The sequence below is a fragment of the Mus caroli genome, unplaced genomic scaffold (genome assembly GCF_978045245.1).
Source record: "Mus caroli unplaced genomic scaffold, Mus_caroli_1 scaffold_11, whole genome shotgun sequence".
Lineage (NCBI taxonomy): Eukaryota > Metazoa > Chordata > Mammalia > Rodentia > Muridae > Mus > Mus caroli.
The window spans coordinates 89,202,150-89,210,833 of record NW_028227266.1 but is presented as its reverse complement, the minus strand read 5'-3'; the positions used below and the strand labels follow the sequence as shown (position 1 = coordinate 89,210,833).

General features: G+C 36.3%; 1 pseudogene; it reads right to left on the bottom strand.

Moving 5' to 3' along the window:
* Window positions 1-747: 747 nt before the first annotated feature.
* Window positions 748-918, bottom strand: LOC115032090 (U4 spliceosomal RNA; annotated as a pseudogene).
* Between the last annotated feature and the right edge of the window lie 7,766 nt (window positions 919-8,684).

Genomic DNA, 8,684 nt, shown 5'->3' with positions numbered 1-8,684 from the left:
TAAGAAACTAAAAAAAAAAAATTTAGAAAAAAACCTGATAATGCACACCCACATGAGAATTTTATTTTAGAGAGCTATTGCTGATGAATGTAGAAAACTTAAATTGAAAAAGAATGTTGTTCTATTTTGTTTTCAGAAGTAAACAAAATACACTCTTCTAGTACACTGCATGTTATCAGCCTCTGGAACCATTTTCAAGTGCACGGTGGATTTAACCCCATTCCTGTTTGGAAATAGGATGAGTGGTTCAGATTCTGATTTTCATACTCAGCAAGCCTCACTGTAAGATACTCTTGCCTTATAGGGACATCTGCTGGCAGGTAACTAAAAGGTCTGCGAGAACAGGATGCAGGCCTCGCAGCCAAGGCAGAACTCTGCAGCCTCCCATGTGTCTGCCTCTGTACACTGTTCATGGCTGCCAGCATTCTAAATGGTATATCATTTTATGGTCCAGTGTTTCTCGGATCAATGATAATTAGTTGTGGCTAATTATTACCACCCACTTTAAAAAAAAAATACTGAAACCTTCGGCACTTTTTCTGCTGTTAGCCATCAAAAATAGTGGATAAAATAATTGATTCTCTCTGCTTGTTTGGTTAAACAAGAGTCACCTTCATATTCTGGTTTTGGTTTTGGTTTTGGTTTTTGAGAAATAGTGCTGGATTAAATCAGATATTAATGTCTTAGAATTAAACTGCCCATCAAAGCAAATCTTACCCACAATGCAACAAACACCTTGCCCACGCCACTTCTTTAAGCATACCATACATTAGTGGGTTAATAGTATCAAAAATGATCACCACGTGCTTTTGTCTCTTATTATTTATACATGTAACTTTTGGGGAAAGTTTTCAATTATCAATAAAATCGCGCCTCAGATAAACCTCATTGGCTACGATACTGCCACTGCGTCTACATGGAACTTTTAAAGATAACGGAAGACTCCCATCAGCTAAGGCATCGCCTGCCCATAGACATGATGTAATCATTAACTAATCACAAGTAAATATTAGCAGGGCACATTTTCACAGGTTAACGTGCATCTTGTTAAGAATTGAAAGCTCAAGGAAGAGTGAGAAAGCTGGTACTCACAAAATCCACACGCCAATGGGGAAAATACACACAGTCGGGATTGTTAGCATGCCGTCCTTCTTCTTCTTAACTGCTGCACCACATACGAGAGCCATGAGATGTATACTGATGTTCTAAACGAGTTCAACTCATTTTCCTGAATTTGCCAAATTGTTAAGTCATAAAATACATTGACTTTCCAACATGATAAAATCACCAGTCTTATAGCTTCCTTATAAATAATGGAGAAAAACACATATGGTGCCCATCAGATGTGAAAAGAATAAGTAAACCCAAGTCAAAAGAGAAAAATTAGTATTTTTCAAATGTAATCTAGTTCACTAAAAACTCAAAAGCAAACCTAAATACATGCCTGAAGTGCTATTGTTTCAGTTTTGTCCCTAAAGAGCTTCACAACTAAATAAAAACTATTAGGGAGGTGGATATAGTATTAAATTTATTTTGTGATTTCTTATATAACAAACTCAAAATTTATATATTGTCTTATTGTTCCTAATTTACTTAACGTGTACTTCACCAACGAAAGAAAATTTCAGCAAGTTACAATTTAAAGCCTGCCCTTTAGTAGATCCATGAGACAATAAAACTGTCCTTCCATGTTTTTTCTATAGACTGTTAGCAGTCATATAATGCACCTGCAAAAGCAATTAGCTCATCAAACATGAATATAATATACAGAGTGCCCACATTATTACAGTTTGAGAACATTTATCCTTAATTTATTATTATAATACTTTATTCAAACAGATTTTTTAACTAGCCAGATTGTTGCAAATAAATTTAAAATAAATCTAAAAGATGCTCAAGAGATTGCTTATAAAACATCAAGAACCAATTACAATATAATAAAAGCAATACAGAAGTTCAGATATTTTCTTTCAGAAATTTGGAAAGATAAATGAACCATTATTTACCATACACTCTTATGAGATGTAAAAGGAAAAAATGTTAATATCAGATGATATAACATAGTCTATACATTAAAGAATGTTGTTAGAAAACATACGTACACACACAGGAAAACTGTAGGAAAAGTTTAAACTGTTTACTTTTCTAGTTCAACACAAATTCTTTGAGCTAATTATCATGAGATATTGCCTAGAAATTAACCAGTCATGTTGTGTTTCTATCTCCAGACTTACAATTAGTAACGCTATTAATGTGGTTCCTGTACTTTGCATTACTAATTATACTGCTATGAACTAATGGTGATAAAAATAGCAATACCCATCAACTACCAATTAATGCTTAATGAGAGCGTATAAACCTTGGCATTGTAATGCATTTCAAAATTGTTGTTGCTCATGTTCCTTTGTAATTGTGCAAAAATGGGTAAAACCAGTAGCCACTATGATTGAAAGCATAGAAAACAGTGATCACAGCATTGAAAGAAAATCAGAAAAATAAATGAAATATATATATATTTATGTATATATATATATATATATAGAGAGAGAGAGAGAGAGAGAGAGGTGACATAGGTATGTGATTGTGTCAAGTCACTACAAAATCTAAAGATACATGCTAGAAAACCAACTCAATTGTCATAAACTCTTTCTGAAGGAATTTCTTCAATAGGGAAGACAGATTCTAATCAAGAGCAGATAGCGTAAGTGGGCATCAGACTGTGACAAACTAGTATATCTAGTCTCTTCTATGGGCCCATATAACTTCCATTAAAAATTATTTCCAGTCTTCTCGGGCTTCTCCAATTAAGTACACATCCTCAGCTGTCATGGCTTTTGGAAGCATTGACTTTTTTCTCTCATATCCTCGTATGCAAGTTAAAAATAAATATAGTGGTACACCGTTCCTTCCTGTCAATTTATCGTTCTATAGATCAAACTGCTAAGCCTAGAGAAGACTAAAAAGACAGGAAGAAGACACATTGGGTTTCATCACAGTATTTTAAAATATACCGTTTATCTAAGGCTAGAAAAGATAAAACTATAGCATCTGTTCTAAATTAAGGATATACATTATAGCCCATAAAATAAGGATATGCATTATAGCCCAAAGTTGTTCTCAGCAAAGGGTCAAAGTGGTCCGGTATGGATTCCAAACACCCTCCCTCTCTTAGGCTCTCCTGAATCCCATGTAGGTCTGGATCTTCCTGCATGTTGGACCAATTCATTACATTTGTGGAGTTAAGTTTTGGCAGGAGCAGATCATAGTGGAGCAAATTTTCTCCTGAACCCGGGTCATCAGTTGGAAGGATAGGAGGGTGGGAGGCTGGCCTCAGCTCAAAGGCTCCTTCATTCACACATAAGCACACTAGGTTCCCCAATGCTGTATGGAACACCAACCTTTGTGGTTACCTCTTCACAGAAGGCAGGTGTAGATTCCTTATATTGTACCTCAAAGCTACAAAGGTGAATGTTCAACCCACAAAACCAGAAGTACAGATGTTCTTTTTTTAATTTCTTGAACCTGGAGCAATAATAATTTGAGGTATGCTCTCCTGGGCAAGCAGTATCAAAAACAGTCAAATTCCAGGGAGGGCCAAGGCATGGACATCATATCTCAATGAATAGACTACAAAAGCGTTTGAGTGCTACATTTAAAACTGTGATATTCACATTGGAATGTTTTTCAGTATTTGGCTTCTAGCTTTCAGTTCATACTCGACTTCTTTCTTTGGAAGTTTGCAGTTAGAGTCCGTTCAAGCAGCACCCCATTACTACACCCCCTGCCGCTGCATTTTTTGTTTTTTGTTGGTTTTTTGTTGTTGTTGTTGTTCAAAAAAGTTACTGCTTAAAAAGATTGAAAATCCAATTGGTGATTCATAAATAACCAAAACTATTGAAAACTGTAATTTATGTAAATTATTTTCTAGAGTAAGAACTAGGAACTATGAGTATCATATGTTCAATTGATTTATGAAGGAGGGGATTTTTTCCTGTTTTCTTTTGGTTTGTTTTTTTGTTTTGGTTTTGGTTTTTTTTTTTTTTTTTTTTTTTTTTTTTTTTTTTTTTTTTTTGGTTTTTCGAGACAGGGTTTCTCTGTGTAGCCCTGGCTGTCCTGAAACTCACTTTGTAGACCAGGCTGGCCTCGAACTCAGAAATCTGCCTGCCTCTGCCTCCCGAGTGCTGGGATTAAAGGCGTGCGCCACCACGCCCGGCTGGTTTGTTTTTTACTATTGTTATTTTACAGTCCAGTTGTTGCCCACCTCCTGGTCCGCCCTTCCACTCTTCCTCATCCCATTCCTCCTACCCCTGTCTCCAAGAGGATGCTCTCCCCTCCAACTGGGCAAGACCTCCCCACTCCCTGGGGCCTCAAGGTTAGGTGCATCTTTTCCCACTGAGGTCAGACCAGATAGTCCTTTGCTGTATGTGTGTCTGAGGCCTCGTCCCAGCTAGTATATGCTGCCTGGTTGGTAGCTCAGTGTCTGAGAGATTTCAGGGGTCTACGGTTAGTTGAGACTGCTGGTCTTCTTATGGGGTCGCCCTCCTCCTCCTCAGGTTCTTCCAGCCTTCCCCTAATTCAACCACAGTGGTCCCAGGCTTCTGTGCATTGGTTAGATATAAGTATATGCATATGTCTCAGTCAGCTGCTTGTTAGGCTTCTCAGGGGACAGCCATGCTAGGTTCCTGTCTGTAAGCACACCAGAGCTTCAGCAATAGTATCAGGCCTTAGAGCCTCCAAGAGAGAAAATTTTAAATAAGTCTCAAGTAATAAAAATATCTATGCTGTAGCAATGATTGTTGAAAGGATCTAAGAAGTATGAGTGATAGTCCATAAGACATTACATTAGTTCTATCATAAATGATGCTGAAACAATAGAAATACAAAACAAATATTTTTTACCTAGTTACAGTTAAAGGTTAAAGGCTTTAGTTATATTTCTCAAAACTTTATGGTACTCAGTTTTCTATAATGTGATGGGGAACAAACACATTATAGTTTCAAAGACAAGAACATAGTCATTCCATTACTATCAGCTATATCTAAATTACTGTAAAAACTTGCTTACACTAAAAGATATAAGATAACTAAGTTGATTGTCTTTTATATTTAAAAATGACTTAGTTTGCTTTGGGTTTTATTATTAACAAAGTAAACCTAGTATGACTTAAGTAGTTAATATCTAATCAAACACCATTATAGACAAGCATGCAAAATGAACATAGAACATCAATCACTTCTTAAACAGGGAATTTGAAATAAGTTTTTAGTTATTTTCACCAATTAACACCTTTACAAAGGATCCTTTACTTATTATCTTGATGTAACTGGGGTTTTCTGAGGATGATGGGTGCATTCTCATAGACTTCCAGGATTTAGACCAATAAACTAAGATTTCCTCCCTTTTTACCTACACTTTCTTTCCATATCTTCACCTCTTATCAGTTAACTAATGAGCTACCATACCCAGGCCAAAAGCAACAACTCTTAGACCAGGCTGTGGACACTTATGATCCTTCTAGTGTTTCTCTGTCTTTTTTTTTCTTAAACTTAAATGTGAAGCATTCATGTTTTTTAGACATAAAAGTATACTTTTATGTATTGACAATTACAATGAAATCTAATAAATGTGTGCATCCAACATCAAATGGAGCATTCAAATCTTGAAAATGGGAGGAAACATACTTATATAAACAAATGAAAACTTAAGAGAAACTTTTATGAAAGCAAGAATTAAGATCTATGAAAACAAATGAAAAAGCTATAAAAGTTTCTTAAAGAACCTGACTTTCTTAATAAGATTTTGTAATTTAAAAGATAGATTATATATATTTATATACCTATATGCATATATAGATAGTACTGGCTAGAAGATGGATCAATAATATATGATAAATAGAAAGATACCAGTCACCACTCAGTCAGAGGAGAAGGGGTTGAGGGATGGATGAAGGATTGTAGGAGGGGATGACCAGGAGAGGGGCAGCAGGATGTAAAGTGAAAAAGTAAAAAATTAATAATTTTTTAATTAGGTATTTTCTTCAATTACATTTCCAATGCTATCCAAAAAGTCCCCAATACACTCCCCCCCCCCAGTCCCCCACCCACCCACCCCCACCCCTTGGCCCTGGCATTCCCCTGTACTGGGGCATATAAAGTTGGCAAGTCCAATGGGCCTCTCTTTCCAGTGATGGCCGACTAGGCCATCTTTTGATACAAATGCAGCTAGAGTCAAGAGCTCTGGGGTACTGGTTAGTTCATAATAATGATCCACCTATGGGGTTGCAGTTCCCTTTAGCTCCTTGGGTACTTTCTCTAGCTCCTCCATTGGGAGCCCTATGATACATCCAAGAGCTGACTGTGAGCATCCACTTCTGTGTTTGCTAGGCCCCGGCATTGTCTCACAAGAGACAGCTATATCTGGGTCCTTTCAGCAAAATCTTGCTAGTGTATGCAATGGTGTCAAGCGTTTGGAAGCTGATTATGGGATGGATCCCTGGATATGGCAGTCTTTAGATGGTCCATCCTTTCTTCACAGCTCCAAACTTTATCTCTGTAACTTTTTCCATGGGTTTTTTGTTCCCAATTCCAAGAAGGGGCACAGTGTCCACACTTTGGTCTTCGTTCTTCTTGAGTTTCATGCGTTTAACAAATTGTAAGTGAAAGGATGTAAAGTGAAAAAGTTAAAAATTGATAATTTTTTAAAAGAAAAAAATAATTCCTTTAGTATTAGTATTACTGGTGGGATATGGCTTCACAAAATCATTTTGTGAACTGATTTATCATCAGAAATTCCAAAAGAAACATATATATCATTGACATCACTTGTTCTGGAGAAAGATCATTACCAATGTGTAAAGATATACGGAGACAGATGCCTGTCACAGTTTTACTTATGTGTCAGATATATTATTTTGGACAACAGCAGCAAAGGCTGTTGTACCCTTTGTAAGAGCATGGTCTGAAGATCCACCACAATATCTGTACAATGGACCACTTCGAAGTTATTTGAAGAAAAGTTGGAGCCATGACTGCAAGGGCACCCATAATAAATTCAAGCCAGTGCCACATTACGTTCTCAATTATAATCCTGTTTCCAGATAACAAAAAAAAGAGAAAGAGAAATATAAAGATAGTGATAAGATTTATGTAAGTCTTTTAATTATGGAAAGATTTTCAGTAGTGTTAACATTAATTACCTTTGGATTATTTGCTGCATTTCTCTAGACAACCATTACTTTGTGTTTGAAATAATCAAAAAAAAAGCAACAAAAATAAAGGCATACAGTCCTTGAATTCAATTTTATTAGCAAGTTTACTTAACATGCTGTTTGTTCAAGCTTTGACACAGATCCCTCTCAACCTGAGCCAGAATGGAAGAGTTGTGCAATGGAGGTGGGGGGGGGAGAGCAAAGGTTGTCCATTGTGCAATTCCTCACATTTTTCTCCATGTATTTGATACAACAGAACACAACTGTCTTAAACTTATATGTGCTCAAAGTATTCAGACTATATAGTGAAAAGAAGGCAGATACTCAGGCTGAGGTGAGAGAATAACATACAGTAGTTTACTTTGCATTTTTCTGGTGGCTAGGGATAGTAAAGACTTTTTAGAAATAGTTACTGGCTATTTTAAGAGTCTATACAATTTATTTGTGCAACTGTTGACTGGCAGTTTTATTTCCTTTCTGTCTAATTTCTTCCTATTCTAGTTTCCTCTTTGACTTACATAACACTATGCTCTATTTCCTCTTCCTTGGAAGATCCCCTCCTGCACCCTGCCCCTTTACTAGCTACCTAACCTCTGTGGTTATTCTGAGTAAAACACACTTACCTAAAGCCTAAACACTAACACTCACATATAAAAGAAACTTACAATATTTGTCTTTTGACACCTGCCATAAGAATAGTTGTTTCTAGTTCCATCCATTTACCTGTAAATTTCCTAATTTTATTTTTTAAACGTTGAATACTATCCCATTGTGTACAACAGGCCACATTCTCATTATCAGTGGCTCAACAGTTAATGAACATGTAGGCTATTTCCAACTGGAGCATCAGTAATGAACTCGGATGAGCAAGTATCTCTGCAATACGATGTAGAATCCTTGGAGTGTTTGCTCCAGAGCAGTTTAGCTAGATCATGTGGTAGATTGACTTTTAACTTTCTGAGGGATATCCTTATTGATTTATGTGATAGCTGTACCACTTTGCACTCTAACCAGCAACGAATAAATGTCTGCATATTCCCATGCCCTTACCAGCATGTACTGCCATTTGTTTTATTGATCTTGGTCATGCTGGGTGGTGTAAAATAAAATCTCAAAAAAGTTTTAGTTTTCATTTCACTGATATCTTAAGATCTTGAACATTTTAAATGTTTCTAAGCCGTTTGCGTTTCATCTCTGGGGAACAGTTTAGCCCTCTAACCTAATTTTTTAATTGGCTTGTTTTCTTGAAGTACAAAGGGTTTTTATTTTTTCAGTTTTTATATATTCCAAATACTAACCCTCTATCAAATGTATAATTAGGAAATGTTTTTCCCATTCTGTAGGCTTCAACTTTTCTCAAATGATGATATCTTTGTCTATGCAAAAGCTTCTTAACTAGATGAGGTCCCATGTAATAATTGTTGCTCTTAATGCCTGTGCTCCTAACCCTAACCCTAACCCTATCCCTAACCCTAT